Genomic DNA, 15678 nt, shown 5'->3' on the forward strand with positions numbered 1-15678 from the left:
AGAATAGCGTAAAAGGCCGTAGAGAGTATTTAGAACCTTCACTTCTCAGGTTTTGAGAATTTTTTTTCTATAGTCAGGTAGCAGGAAAAGTAAAACGCGGAGTGCGCAAATAGAGTTTCGTTTCTAGAAGCAACTGATTCTGAAAATAATATAAAGTGATGTGACGCTCTGTCCAGGAAAATGAATTTAATCTTGTGTCAACTACAAAGATGTGGGAGATAGAGCACTAAATCAGTGTAGTATGGAGGAAGTAAGCGGGCACGATATTTCTAAGGTATCATCTCAGCATTGTCGCGTAGTAAACAGCATGAGTAATGTTTATCAACATGGCCGCGAAAGACTTTGAACATTCCTCCTGTCAGATACGAGCCCATCAGACACAGACACAAACTTCTTCAGAGACTCTCCCTCCACAATAATCCTGAGTAGATTGTTTGACTGAAACACTCGACTTACAGTCACATACCTATAGACGTAATCACAGTGAAAAAGACTGACATTTTGGTCAGACTTCGGCTCCAGACATCTCAGCACCTGACGTAACGATCCAATCCTCACAGCCCCCAAAGTTCTAACTGCGTCACATCACTTTTAGCGACATTAAACATATCGTATACTTGAAATGCATTCGTAGCTGCGAATATGGACAACCATTATCTGTATAGTGGAATGACGACAGTCGAAATTTGTGACGGACCGGGTTCGAACCCGGATTTCCTGCTTATCGCGCGCGATCGCCTTACCATTAGACTATCCGAGCGTGACTCACGGCCAGACCCAAACTTCCATACGTCCTCAACCATCGTTTACAACATGTACTCGTATATCCATTAAGTATATTCCCGAACACGCGAGGCACTTTACTTGAAAGTCGGTGGATAAATACGATACTGGAGTGCCTATCTTATTCCGAATTACGATGCAATGTTCCTTTGGACATGTATGCATGTCCACAGGAACAGGCATTGCGGTGACTACAGCCATCAAGAAATACATGGAATATACTCTCAGTTGCGAATATGGACAACCAGCAACTGTGTAATGAAATGGCGACAATGAAAATTTGTGCCTGGCCCGGATTCGATGTCGTCAATCACGTGTCTACAACCTGTACATGTTCATCCATTATGAATATTCCGATACAGACGAGACATTTCACTTCAAAGTCGCTTGCCCGATGTCGGCGGATAAATACGATGTTGCAGTGCCTGTGCTATTCCGCACCACGCTGTAATGTTTCGTTGCACATACATGCATGTCCAGAGAAGCATTACATGGCAACCCGGTATAATACAGGCATAGCAATATCGTATTAAGCATATCGATCTTAATACTCTGACAGAGGCCTCCTCAGAAACCCATTGCCGGCCGAAGTGACCGTGCGGTTCTAGGCGCTACAGTCTCCAACCGAGCGACCGCTACAGTCGCAGGTTCGAATCCTGCCTCGGGCATGGATGTGTGTGATGTCCTTAGGTTAGTTAGGTTTAATTAGTTCTAAGTTCTAGGCAACTGATGACCTCAGAAGTTAAGTCGCATAGTGCTCAGAGCCATTTGAACGATTTTAGAAACCCATTAGTGATACCACTATAGATGGTAAAATTCATGAATGTACTGATAAGCTCACAGCTCTCTACGACAGACAAGCTCCTATTCGTAGAATTCCAGTAATTGACAACAGAATTACGTATAATAATAAACAACAAGGATTCTGCTCACAGCTGTCTCAACTCATATCCAAAGCCTGAATGCTACAAAGAATACAGAAAGCTGCGACAGAGGGTAAAGCAATACGCTCACAATGTCAAAATCAGGCATGCTCGCTCCGTTGTGAGCAGCGATACAAGCCCTGCGATTCTGTGAAAGAATCTCTGTAGACTGGGTACCGGAAAGACAAAATCTTTCTTAGACCTCAGCTGACGAACTAAATGATTTTCTTTAGCAACATAATTCAGCCTCCATTCTGAAAAGAACTATAACACGCCAGAACTTCCAGATTACAAATTTTTCTCTCTTAAAGGGGATGTGCCCCATTAAATGGCATAGAAGTATAGCCAGACATTCCTTAGAGCGTTAAGCTTCAGCCAGTTTGTGATTAGCGTCCAATTTGCATCTTACCTGCTGCAACCAAAGTTCTGAAATAAATTATTAACTACCAAATAAAGACATATTGCAAACATCAGCCACGTTCTCGTAAACACCATAGCACAAACAATGCACTAATTAAGGCAACTGATGACCTGAAATATGCCACAGAGAACTGTGAGGGCCCGCATCTCGTGGTCGTGCGGTAGCGTTCTCGCTTCCCACGCCCGGGTTCCCGGGTTCGATTCCCGGCGGGGTCAGGAACTTTCTCTGCCTCGTGATGGCTGGGTGTTGTGTGCTGTCCTTAGGTTAGTTAGGTTTAAGTAGTTCTAAGTTCTAGGGGACTTATGACCAAAGCAGTTGAGTCCCATAGTGCTCAGAGCCATTTTGAACTGTGAGGACACAACGTTGTACTATTGGACTTCAGCATGACGTTTTGTTCCATCAGCTTGACATACTATTCAGAATTATGCAACAGCTGAAATTTATTAGTAGTGAGGTGGAGTATTTCAACGCAACTTGAGGAACAGGCAGTGATGTCTGTTAAAATAAAAAGTCTTTCTGGAGGGACGTAGCCACACAGCTTAGCCCTGGGCCCGTTCTTGCTTTCCTTGTATGTCGATAAAACCTCGTCGATTTACCGTCCTGTAAATATCATTTCTATGTCGAATTGCTTTCTATGTCGAGAAGCTCCAGCTTTAAGTAAGTTCCAGAGATGAAGATATCAATACAACTATCGTCAAGATGAATGACTGTCTGTCTTCAGTGGTTAAATGAACAAAAAGAAGTCTAAAACAATATGCCATCAGAAACTAATATCGCAAAGAGTTGCCCCCCAATTCCTCGCGAAGGTATCCAAGCATCTTAAAAAGAAAAAAAAAAAAAGCAGTGAAGAACTAGGGTGTAACTTTGAACACCTCGGTTGGAGACAAAGTATTATCCTCACGTGCAGGAAGACTTCTACTGAAGTTCTACGGAAGTTCCGTATCATATTTCCACAGGATGTGAAACCAGAAGTTGTGCTATCATTTGTTGTATCGAACCTCCACTACTGCACTGCGATGTAATCCAACACAGCAAGAGTAGTGAAAATTCAAGACGGTTAGAACTAATTATGAAAGACTGGATTTACTACAGCTGCAACATCCTTCCACTTGACCATGTCAGTACTTCATACTGACATTTAGGGTGACTGCGGCCAGACGGATTACGTGACTAGCATATACTACGTTTACTTCGTCGAATTCCTGTGCGCATATTCGTACACCCCAGTATGTCGCATCAGAGGTTAAGTACCTGTTATTCCATCATTCTCACAACACAAGGCCTAATTTATTTAGTGTCCTAGCTGTGCCCATGCAAAAAAAAAAAAAACCCTCTTCGCAAATACATTACCAGTTGGCGCTGTCCGCCTCTGGAACAAGCTACACTTTGCGCTCAATTCAGTGCCCTGGCATTTAAGAAACAGCTTTTGTCAATCTTATAACTTTTCCCTGAAAAATTAACGTATATGGTCAGTTTCTCTTTGTCAAAAAGTAAAGAAAATGCTTCCTTCTTCTGGTGTACTACTTTCTCTCTTCGTTTCAAATGGTTCAAATGGCTCTAAGCACTATGGGACTTAACATCTGAGGTCATCAGTCCCCTAGACTTAGAACTACTTAAACCTAACTAACCTAAGGACATCACACACATCCATGCCCGAGGCAGAATTCGAAGCTGCGACCGTAGTAGCAGCGCGGTTCCGAACTGAAGCGCCTAGAAACGCTCGGCCACAGCGGCCGGCTTCTCTTCGTTTGCTGATCAGCCATGTCACGTTCTTCCCACTTCTCTTCATTATCTACGTTGTACCGCGCTCCTCCTTTTCCCTCTATTCCAGCCCTTTTCTCGCGTCCATTGCTGCCAGTGTCCTCAGTTTAACTCCAGCTGCCTGTAATCTGTCTTTGTTGTTCTACTTTTCATCAACTTATATAGGTCAGATAATTTTCTACTATAGTTACTACTGATTTACGCTGTTTATGTTATAGTTATTTCTATATGTTATATCTTATATTCGATGTGGTTGTTGTGATCTTGAATCCGGAGACTGCTTTGATGCAGCTCTCCATGCCATGCTTCCTGTGCAATCCTCTTCATCTCCGAATAACTACTGCAACTTACATCCTTCTGAATCTGTTTACTGTATGCAGCCCTTGGTCTCCGACTACGATTTTAATCCCCCCCACACACACACACTCACACTTACACTCGCACACACACACACACACACTTTCCTCCAATAAATAATTGGTGATTCCTTGATGTCTCAGAATGTATCCAATCAACCGATCCCTTCTTCTAGTCAGGGTGTGCCAGAAAATTCTTTTCTCCCCATTTGTATCCAGCATCTTATTAGTTACGTTATCTACCCACACAATCTTCAGTATTCTTCTGTAGCTTCTCTTCTTGTCTGAACAGTTTATTGACTATGTTCCTGTGTAAGCCTTTATATTCTGAATATTGGAACCTGGATCCTACTGAATCTGCTTACTGTATTCATCTCTTAGCCTCGTTCTACGGTTTTTACCCCCCAAACTTCCCTTCAGTACTAAACTGATGATCTCGTCATGTCTCAGAATGTAACCCATCAATAGATTTCTTCTTCTAATTAGGTTGCGCCACAAATTTCTTTTCTCCCTAATTTTACTCAGTATCTCATCCGTTATGTGATCTACCCATCTAACCTTTGTCATTCTTATGTAGCAAAGAAGCTTCACTTCTTGTCTAGACTGTTTATCTTCCATGTTTCTCTTCCACACATGGCTACACTCGATACAAATACTTTCAGAAAATACTTCCAAACACTTAAATCCATATTAGACGTTAACAAAGTTCTCATGTTCATGATCGCTTTTCTTGCCATTGTCAGTCTGTACTTTATATAGTCGCTCTTCTTCAGCCATCATCATTTATTTTCCTGCCCCCCCCCCCAAAAAAAAACGCTCAGCTAGTACTTTAAGTCACTTGCTTCCTATTCTGTTTTGCTTCTATCCATGTTCATCTTATATCCTCCTTTCAAGATAATTTCCGTCCCGTTTAACTGCTCTCCCAGATCCTTTGCTATCTGTGGCATAATTACAGCGCCATCGCAAACTTCAAAGTTTTTATTTATTCTCCCTGAATTTTAATCATTATCCAGTTTTTCTTTTGTTTTCTTTACCGCTTTCACAATGTATAGATTGAATAACATCGGCGACAGGCTGTAATTCTCTCTCACTCTATTCTCAACCACTGCTTCCCTGTCTTCCCCCTGGACTCTAATAGCAACCATCTGGTTTCTTTACACGTTATTATTAGCCTTCCCGTTTCTTACCCCTGCTACCTTCAGAATATTAGAGTATTTCAGTCAATACTGTTAAAAGATTTTCTAAGTCTACAAATGCTATAAAAGTAGGTTTACCTATCCTTAACCTATCTTCTGAGATAGGTCGTACAGTCAGTATTGTGTCGCGTGTTCCTATCATTTCTCCGAAATCTCAAATTATCTTCCCCGAGATCAGTTTCTATCAGTTTTTCCATTCTTCTGTAAAGAATTCGTGTTAGTATTTTGCAACCACGACTTATTAAACTCATAGTTCATTAATATTCATACCTTTCAGCACCTGATTCCTTTAGAATTGGAGTTATTACATTTTTCCCGAAGTCTGAGGGTATTTCGTGGTAGGCTGTCCCACGGCTGTCAGTAGTTGTGACGGAATGTCGTCTACTCCCGGAGCCTTCTTCCGATTTAGGTCTTTCAGTGTTATGTCAGACACTTCTCACAGTACTATATCTACCATCTCCTCTTCATTTACGTCCTCTTCCATATCTACAAAATTGCCTTCATGCCCATTTCGCTTCATAGCCCCTCTATATACTGCTTCACCTTTCAACTTACCGTTCTTTGCTTAGTACTGGTTTTCCATCTAAGCTCTTTGATATTCATACAGCTGCTTCTCTTTTCCCCAAAAGCCTCATTAATTTTGCTGTAGGCTGTGTCTATCTTCCCCGCAGGGAAATACGCTACTAAATCCTGATACTTGTCCCCTAGCCATTCCTGCTTAACCCTTTTACACTTCCTGTCAGTCTCATTTTTTAGAAGTTTGTATTCCCTTTCGCCCACTTCATTTGCTGCATTTTTATATTTTCTCCTATCATCAGTTAAATTAAATATCTCTTGTTTTATCCAAATATTTATACTAGACCTTGTCTTTTTACCTGTTTTATTATCTGTTGTCTTCACTGTTTCATCCCTCAAAGCTAGTCATTCGTCTTCTTCTGTATTCCTTTCCCCTGTTTCCTAAGGCTCCATCTGAAACTTTCAACAACCTCTGGTTTTATAAACCAATCCAGGTCCCATCCCCTTAATTTCCTGCCTCTTTGAAATTTCTTTAGTTTTAATCAACAGTTCACAATCAGGAAATTGTGGTTGTTGTCCACATCTGCCCCTGAAATATCCTAAAAAATGGTTCAAATGGCTCTGAGCACTATGGGACTTAACATCTGTGGTCATCAGTCCCCTATAACTTAGAACTACTTAAACCTAACTAACCTAAGGACATCACACACACCCATACCCAAGGCAGGATTCGAACCTGCGACCGTAGCAGTCGCGCGGTTCCGGACTGAGCGCCTTAACCGCGAGACCACCGCGGCCGGCAAATATCCTACAATTTAAAACCTAGTTCCGAAATCTCTGTCTTACCATTATATAATCAATCTAAAATCCTCTGGTGTCCCCAGATCTCTTCCACGTATGCAGTCTTCTTTTTTCTTAAACCGTCTCTTAGCGATAGTTAAATTTTGCTCTGTGCGAAATTTTGTCAGGTGGCTTTCTCTTTGATTCCTTTCCCCAATCCATATTTACCTACAATTTTTCCTCCTCTTCCTTTTCTCACTACCGAAACCCAGTCCCCCATCTCAATTAAATTTTCTGCTTCATTAACTATCTGAATAATTTCTTTTATCTCATCATACATTCCTTCAATCTCTCCATCATCTGCGGAGCTAGTTGGCATATAAGATTGTGCTACTGTGGTGGGTGTTGGCGTTGTGTCTATCTCGGATGCAAACTACTCGTGCACTACCTTTATTTGATTTTCTGTTTATAAACTTGTATTCAACTAGCATGAAGTCCTGTTCCTCCTGCCCCCGAACTTCATTTATTGCCGATATATCTAACTTCAACCTATCCATTTCCCTTTTTAAATTATCTAACCTACCTGCCCGATTAAGGGATCTAACAGTCCACGCTATGATCTGTGGAACACTGGTTTAGTTTCTCCTGGTGACGATATCCTCCTGAGTAGCCCCGCCTGGAGATCCGAATGGGGTTATTTTATGTTCGGATTATTTTACTAAAGAGCATGACATCATCATTTAACCACACACTAGAGCTGCATGCCCTCGGGAAAAATTAGGGCTGTACTTTACCCTTGCTTTCAGTCAGTCGTAGTACCAGTACATCAATGCCGTTTTGGTTGCTGTTACAACGTGTGATCAGTCAGTCATCCAGACTGTTGCGCCTGCCACTACTGAAATGGGTGCTTTACCTCTTAAGAAACCACACGCTTGTCTGGTCTCTCAACAGATACCATTCCGTAATGGCTGCACCTGCGGTACGGCTACCTATGAGGCACGCAAGCCACTCCATCAGTGGCCAGATCCATGGTTCATGGAGCCATATTAAATGTATTTGAATTAAATGTAAGTATATTAAATGTAAAATATTTTATAACGGGTGTCGCTATAAACATATTGCAAACTATGTAAAATGCCTTATTAAATGTAAGAAGGGGCATGACTGCCCTAATTCTGCCTGGATAAACAGTTCATTACAAATTACTTAAAGAAATTAAGCCCCCTGCCAGTTTTCACAGCGTTTTAGGTTATGCCAAGACGAGTTTCGATGTTTCCACCTATCTTCGGTTCGTGTAATACAGTGATATTTTCATCAATATAACGTTTTCGTCGACTGCATTTTGAACGCTGCAGCTGCCTTTTATTATACATTCTTGTTTTTCATTTACATGCGTAATACAAAGCCTCATTGACAAACTGATACTTGGAGAAAGATGCAAGTCAGGGATGATGTAGTTTGTCACCGGTGTTGTTCAGTCTGTATGCTGAGAAAGGAATTGAGGAATTTAAAGATGATATGGAGGGGATAAAGTTTAAAGCATAACGCAGAGCGACGAAAAACTATAAAAACACTAGCAGAAATGAACTGTTAAGGACATTCAAAAAGAAACCAGCCAGAGGCTGTAAAATGAAAGCCGCTGAAGGGATCGTAATGTCATTGCCAACGGGAGAAAGTTTGGTCCCTATAAAAATGCTGAGGCCCTAAGCTCGCCGCTAGAGGGACATGGGTGCACACACTCGTGACGACTGAGCGAACACGTGGACGCATCGACCGTCCTCTAAATTCAGTAGTGCTGAAAATAGAGAAATGGAGGCTTCAAAAGAGGACGTAAAGGGATGCAGTGCGCTATCTTACAGCGGAAGGAGAGTAGGGAATGGAAATTCATTGAAAAATGGCACAAGTGTATGGAGAGCACTGAACGTCCGCTTGCAATTCCGAGGTTCAGTCCGACCTCTGGGATAATGACTACCTCTGTAATTCACCGGTCTTCAGTGAGGGCATCCACCTGCTGGACAATGGTGTCGGTAATACGATGTAGCGTTCCACATCGTACATCATTGGCCAACGACATCCGTCCCTCCTTGAATCTCTTGCGTCACGACTTGACCCTTGCAACAGGCACGGAGAGCTCTTCGTACACTTGTGCCAGTCTTTGATGAATTTCTGTCCTCCGCGTTCCTTCCGCTAACAGAAAACGCACTACACCCTTTTGATCTTCTTCCGAAGCTTCCAATTCTGTGTTTTCAGTTCGACTGAGTGCAGTAGACGGTCGACGCATGAACGTACTCGCTTTATCTTCACGTGGGTGTCCGCCCATGTCCCTCTAGCAACGGGTTTGAGGCCTCGGCTTAAAGATATTACCACACCCTCTTCCATAGGGAATGGCATTGTGATCTCTTCAACGGTTTTCGTTTTACAGTCTCAGAGTCTTTTATTTTTGAATTACCCTAATGGATGTCGTAAAGTAAGTGTAACATGAAAATTAACTCAAAGATAACAAAAATTATTATACGCAACAACCAACATGCTGTGGTAGAAAATATATTTAATGATATACCACTCAGAAATGTAAATACCCATACCGACTGCGGTGCCATACTCTGCCAACAGTTTCGTCCTGATATGGGATTGTGAGTTAACGAGCATTGCGCTCTCATTTAAATATATGGATGAAAGAATCAGCCTACATGAATTGTGAAACGAACCCTGTCGTCGAAGACAGTGTGCCACAAAGGGCGCAGATTCACCACAAGATGGGGAAATTCACAGGCGTATATTGAGGCCTAAGCGCTGTAGTGTGCGAGTGAGACGGACGAGAACCTACGTGATAGGGAAACCGAGTAGAAGCCGTTGGTGGCCGAGGAGACATAGCAGTGTTAAATATGGCGGACCTAAGATCGGTTATAAAGGGAAACATTTACGGAAACTATTTAATCCTCCATAAATTTTCATGATGATCCCAATAAAACTCGAATACTGATCATATCTATAATAGTTTAGGATTTACTGTTAAAGTTAAATTAACAAGTTTTCTAACAAAGAGCTGAATGCTACACTCTGAACGCTTTGGTCCATCTTAACGATCCGTATTTCATATAGAAGAGCATCATGAAAGTGACAAACGCTGTAAATATCAACTCTGTGACTTTGTTTGTTTAAAAGATAGAGTAAATTTAAATTATCAGTATTTGCAAGATCATCATTTCCTCCACACAAAACACATTGAACGACGACAGCACGACACCTTATTGAATCTTTAGGTAATAAAATATTTATTGGAAAGTTTAGTGCATAATAGTTACTTTTGTTCTTTATTTATTTATCAGAAAGCACATTGGTGCAAGGCTACTGGCCGTTACATTTAAAGTTAAGAAGGAAATTGTATTGGTTTTGTGTAAAAAATTTAACAATGGATATTATTGTTACTTTATTTAGAACGCGAAAGTGGTCAAGCTTTGATTATTTAAATATGTTAAAATGTAAAATAATTTAGAATAAGCTGTAGCTAATCAGATGGACGGCTTCAGGAAAGGGAACTGCCCTAGTCAGTTGAGCGAGGAGCTTCGGCGCGCGGGAAAAACAGCCGGGGACGAGCAGAGGGAGTGCTGTTGGAGACGCGACAGCGGACAGTTCGGCTGGAGACACCAAAGGGTACAGTTCGGACTGAGACGTGAAAGCGGACACTCGGTCTTTAGGCGGCTAGGAAGTGAAACGACTTAGAAAATTTCGCGTTATGTGGTATCGCGGTACTTAGTCTCTGAGCGGTGGGTAGTCGCGCGTAGATAACTTGTATTTCGCGATGAGATTGTGAATGATCTAACAGTGTCAAATGGATATGCGCATGAGTGTAACAGTAACTCTAAATACGACCACTTTCGCTATTAGTTTACTTCGTGAATAGACATTACTCTAACCAAATCGCAACTGTGTGGCCTACATCATTTAAGGGTCGTTAATTAAGTTCCCGACATTATAATTACTGTTATTATATTTTATGTTAACTTTGTATTTCGCAAACTTACCATCCTCCAGACAGTTTAACCAAAGGGTCACAAGTGTCTAATTTAGGGCGTGTAATGCGACATTTGCGGTTCAACCCCTAGACGAGTTTGAGCCAAGACATTTCGACGAAGAGGAACCGCCCCGAACATCTTTGGGATGTTAGCTCGCAGGATGCAGGGTCATGGGTTCAGTATACCGCTCTACTGGCCATTGTGGGCTTTCTTGGCCTTGAGCTGCTAAGACTCGCTCAAGCAGCTCGTCAGTTGGCATCACAAGGCTGAGTGGCCCGATTCCAGACGCCCCACCAAGAAAAAATGCCTGACAGTATCAGGAATTGAACCAGTGTCAAGCACATAACAGCTAGAGACGCTGACCACTTAGCTACGGAGGCGAACAAACACCTTTAACTGTTTGTTAAATAAAACCACCTGAGATGGTAAAAGTTTACCCGCCAGTGTAGCCGAGAGCGCTAACGTGCTGCTTTCTGGACTCGGGTGTTCGCGACGGCCCCGGCTCGAATCCGCCCGGCGGATTAACGACGAGTGCCGGCCAGCCTGGATGTGGTTTTTAGGCGGTTTTCTACATCCCACTAGGTGAATACCGGGCTGGTCCCCACGTTCCGCCTCAGTTACACGCGTCGCAGACATTTGAAACACGTCCGCACTCTTTCACGATTTACTCTCGACGCAGACAGTTGGGGTACACTGATTCCGTCCTGGGGGGTACGGGGTGGCGGCAGGAAGGGCCACCGGCCATCCCTCCAACTAACATTGCCAAATCCGTTGTAACCACGCCGACCCTGCAATCGCTGCGGGACTATGGCGTAAACGAAAGAAGAAAAGAAGATGGTAAAAGTTTAGCCAACATAAAGAGTAGAGCTCCGCAGGCAAACACATCCTATTGCAAGAAACAGATGCTGCTTACATCATGTAACCTAAATGTGGAGACAAACAAGAAATTTATTAAGAGCATTGCATGGAGGGATGCCTTTGAATGGCTCGGAAACGTGAACTAGTTAGTTGATTTGGGAAAGGGGACAAAACATCGAACTCATCGGTCCCATCGGATTAGGAAGAAAATTGACTGTGCCCCTTCAAAGGAACCATACTGGTATTTGCCTGAAGCGATCAACGGAAGTCACAGAATGCCTAAATCAGGATGGCCGGACGCAGGTTTGAACGGTCGTCCCCCGGTATGCGAGTCTACTGTGTTAATCACTGCGCCACCTCGCTCGCTGGAAACGTGGACTGTTGGTGCGTGCGACACTGGGGGCATTTGAAATGTGGTGCTGAAGAAGATTGGAAAACGTTTAATGGACAGCGAAGCTGACAAATGAAAAAAAAAATTAGAACAATGAGTGAAATAAAATAAATACTTCGACCCGTACAGGAAAGAAGAGATCAGTTAATTGGCTATTTATACTGACACAATAGTATCCTAATTAACGTTTTGGCCGGCCGGAGTGGCCGAGCGGTTCTAGACGCCTCAGTCTGGAGCCGCGTGACCGCTACGGTCGCAGGTTCGAATCCTGCCTCGGGCATGGATGTGTGTGATGTCAATAGGTTAGTTAGGTTTAAGTAGACCTACGTTCTAGGGGACTGATGACCTCAGATGTTGAGTCCCATAGTGCTCAGAGCCATTTGAACCATTTTTGTAACGTATTGGGATGAATGAGTGAAAACAAGAGAGGACGAGGAAGACCTAGATGGAATGAGAGATGCTGTAGGAGCAAGCTCGTATGAAAAAATGAAGAGAATTACAGGGAACGGAGAGGAGTGAAACAGAAGATTTGGTGCCACCCAGTCTTGGGATTGAGAACTGCGAAAGATATAATAAAAACCTGAATTAGGAAGAAGTAGTACATAATTCCAGCGTCTAGTGAACTGCGAGAATCGTTCTTGTGTGTAGCTGCTAGACTTACATACGAAGAGAACAACTTATTTGTGCAACTTCTCAGTGAAAACTTATAGCTTGCATCTACTTAGGGTTATTCAGACTCGAATACTGAGACATATTCCACACAAAGGGAAACAATTCTCGCTCAAAACCTCAAGTAATGTGTGGACGCTAAGGTTCAAATATGATATAATGGAAAAAAAATGCCTTGTTGTTCCGATTATTTTGTACTTGACGTACGTCCTAGAATGGAGTATATTAGATGATAACTCGGGAATGAAAGAAATAATTACAAGTTCCAATTACGTTTCGGTAACGGGACAGGGTACTGAAAATATATTAAAGCTTCTTACTGACGTAAAACAAACTTTTTACTAACGATTATATGGTACTTGTTTTCGTATTCTTGGCCAAAGCATACGACAACGCTGAGGCGAGAAAGAGAATAACGCATTCTCTCAAAGCTATTGACACTGCGATCCATCTGAGTAGTAGGAAATAGTATTCTGTTAAGAAGTAGAACAACTGGATCGAGGGAAAGTTGCGGAGTTGTCACACAGGGATCAGAGCTAGCCTCAGTGTTGTTCAACATGCATCCTGAAGATCCAAATGAATATTTCCATTACAGTTAATGGACAACGCATGTATTAACGCCAAAGACAAAACTGTTCAGTTGTTCCACAAAAAAATCTATACAGTCAACAGAAATTTACGTGATTGGTGGTCTTGCAATATTTCGTAGTAAATGATGATTTTTCACTAAACCAAATAATGCCAGTGTAGAATTTGCAGGAAGTGTTTCAGCTCACATTAACACTAATAGTGGTACGCTATGTTTCTGACAGCACAGGAAAGGCCAGCAGCATGAGAAGACTGTAGCAGCTATGGATCTAGTGAGTTCTTAGCTGTCCGCTCCAAGTGGAGGAAAGGAAAAATGGACCCTTCCTGGGCGAAAGGCAGTTCTCAATCAGGAATATTTGAACAATGACAGTAATAAACCTTGTATATAGTAACGTATCTGAGAACGAACTACACAAGTTTATGATAGTTATCAACAACAAGAATAAGAAATGTTTATAGGAAACAGATAGCGTTTGATAATATAGACACTTCTCACATCGAAGACGTTAGATTGTAATGAATGAATATACGATGACAACTATCACTGAAAATGTCAGCGGCGGCTTAGATGACAGTATAAGAACCTCAAACATATAAATAACTGTGGTGGCGAAAGAGTGCGTAAACAACATGTAATTGTGCATAAACAGCAGATGCTTGTAAGAAAGCTCTGATCTTTAGTATCTGAGCAATGTACGAAAGGTGAAAGTACATATAGACTATAAGGCACAAAAAAGGATTTATCAATTATCAGCCATGTTGTATAATAATAATAATAATAATAATATGAACAACAATAATAATAATAATTATTATTATTATATTTCAAGACATGACTCTTTGCATTCAAAAAATATGGCGACTGGATCATATTTTGTAATATTTTTCGGAACGACGTAGGTTCTGGACATAGGAAAATTTGTCAAGTAATTTCTGTGCGACTAGTACGAATTTCACAATGGTACAGTTGTGGACTTCAAAATTCACATGTGACTTTGCTTTTTATTTCGAACATGACTATGAAGGTAGGTGTTCGTGATATTTTAGATACTTCGTGGGAATTGTAGTAACGTATGCATCTCAGCGATGGTGAGTCATTCTGATAAATTAAGTCAACCTCAGTGTTAAACATGGAATAAATTAAGTACTGGTTATTGAGAATTACTCTAACTGATACCAGATTCTAACTTAATTTTGATACTCCGAACGTTTCTTGATCTAGTCAGTTGAATCAAACAGCTGATGTGCTTACTTATTGTATTTCAGTTGGACAGACATATTGAGAGCGTGTGCTGCCACATCTAGACACTCGATACGAGTGAACAAGCTGCTCTTCCACCCTAATAAGTGGATTGTAGTCATAGTAAATTGACACACTTGGACACTCTTAGGCTGACAGTCGGATGTGAAGCATAGTACTGGGTTTCATGGCTTCAATTAGAATAAATAAATAAATAAAAATGGATAATGTTTGTGTGTGTGTATTTTCCACATCTCCAATCACCTAGCCCCCATAATGGTGGGGGTGTGGGTGAAAAGGGTTGGTAAACACTGATACCTATGCTGCTCTAGACAACAGGCATATTATGAGGGTAGTATAGGAATTTATTGCGAATGGGCACAGTTGAGTCGAGAGAGAGGGGAGACAGAGATAGATAGTGAGAGCGAAGAGGATGAGATGGACAGAGAAAGAGGGAGGAGGAGACGGACAGATGGAGGAGTGAGCAGGGGATGGACAGAGAGAGAGGGGGAAGAAGAAATGGACAGAGTGTCTGGGAAGGAGACGATGGACAGAGAGGGAGAAGGAGAATTATGTGCTACTTATGTGCTGTTTGCATCCACAGGCGAAATCAGGGGGAAAGGATAGTATGCACAAAAATGGATGTGTGTGTTTAAGTTCCATATCTCCTCCTAAGCTGGTAGATCGATTTCCACCAAACTTCATACACATAACTGTCTGGAAAGAAGCACTGTGGGAATAAGATCCACCTAGCTCTCCTATGGGTGATGGTGAGGATGCTTTGTAATACCTGACATCTCGGCTGCCCTGGAGGACCCATGTATGTTTTCCAGGTAGTGTGTGAGCAGATGGGCACAGATGTGCAGAGAGAAGGGGAGGAAGAGATGGATAGTGAGGAGAAAGAGCTGGGCAGAAAGGAGGACAGGAGGAGTTGGAGAGAAATGGAGTAGGAGGAAATGGTTAGAGAGATGAGGGGTAGGAGATGGACAGACAGAGAAGAGGCGATTGCCACAGACACAGGGAGGAGAAGATTTGACAGAGAGGGGATGAGGAAGGTATAGAGAGAGGGGGAAGAGATGGACAGACAGTGTCGAGGGGAGAGAAGATGGACAGAGAGAGGGAAGAGAAGGTAGACTGAGGGAAAATACATTATCAGTTGGCGCTGCCCGCCTCTGCAACA

General features: G+C 42.2%; 1 protein-coding gene across 2 annotated transcripts in view; it reads right to left on the reverse strand.

The window, feature by feature from the left end:
* LOC126249708 (protein Wnt-16-like) overlaps positions 1-15678 on the reverse strand; it is an 879813-nt gene that overhangs the window by 126026 nt on the left and 738109 nt on the right. The gene's annotated exons all lie outside the window — the stretch shown is intronic.

Source organism: Schistocerca nitens, chromosome 3 (assembly GCF_023898315.1).
Source record: "Schistocerca nitens isolate TAMUIC-IGC-003100 chromosome 3, iqSchNite1.1, whole genome shotgun sequence".
Lineage (NCBI taxonomy): Eukaryota > Metazoa > Arthropoda > Insecta > Orthoptera > Acrididae > Schistocerca > Schistocerca nitens.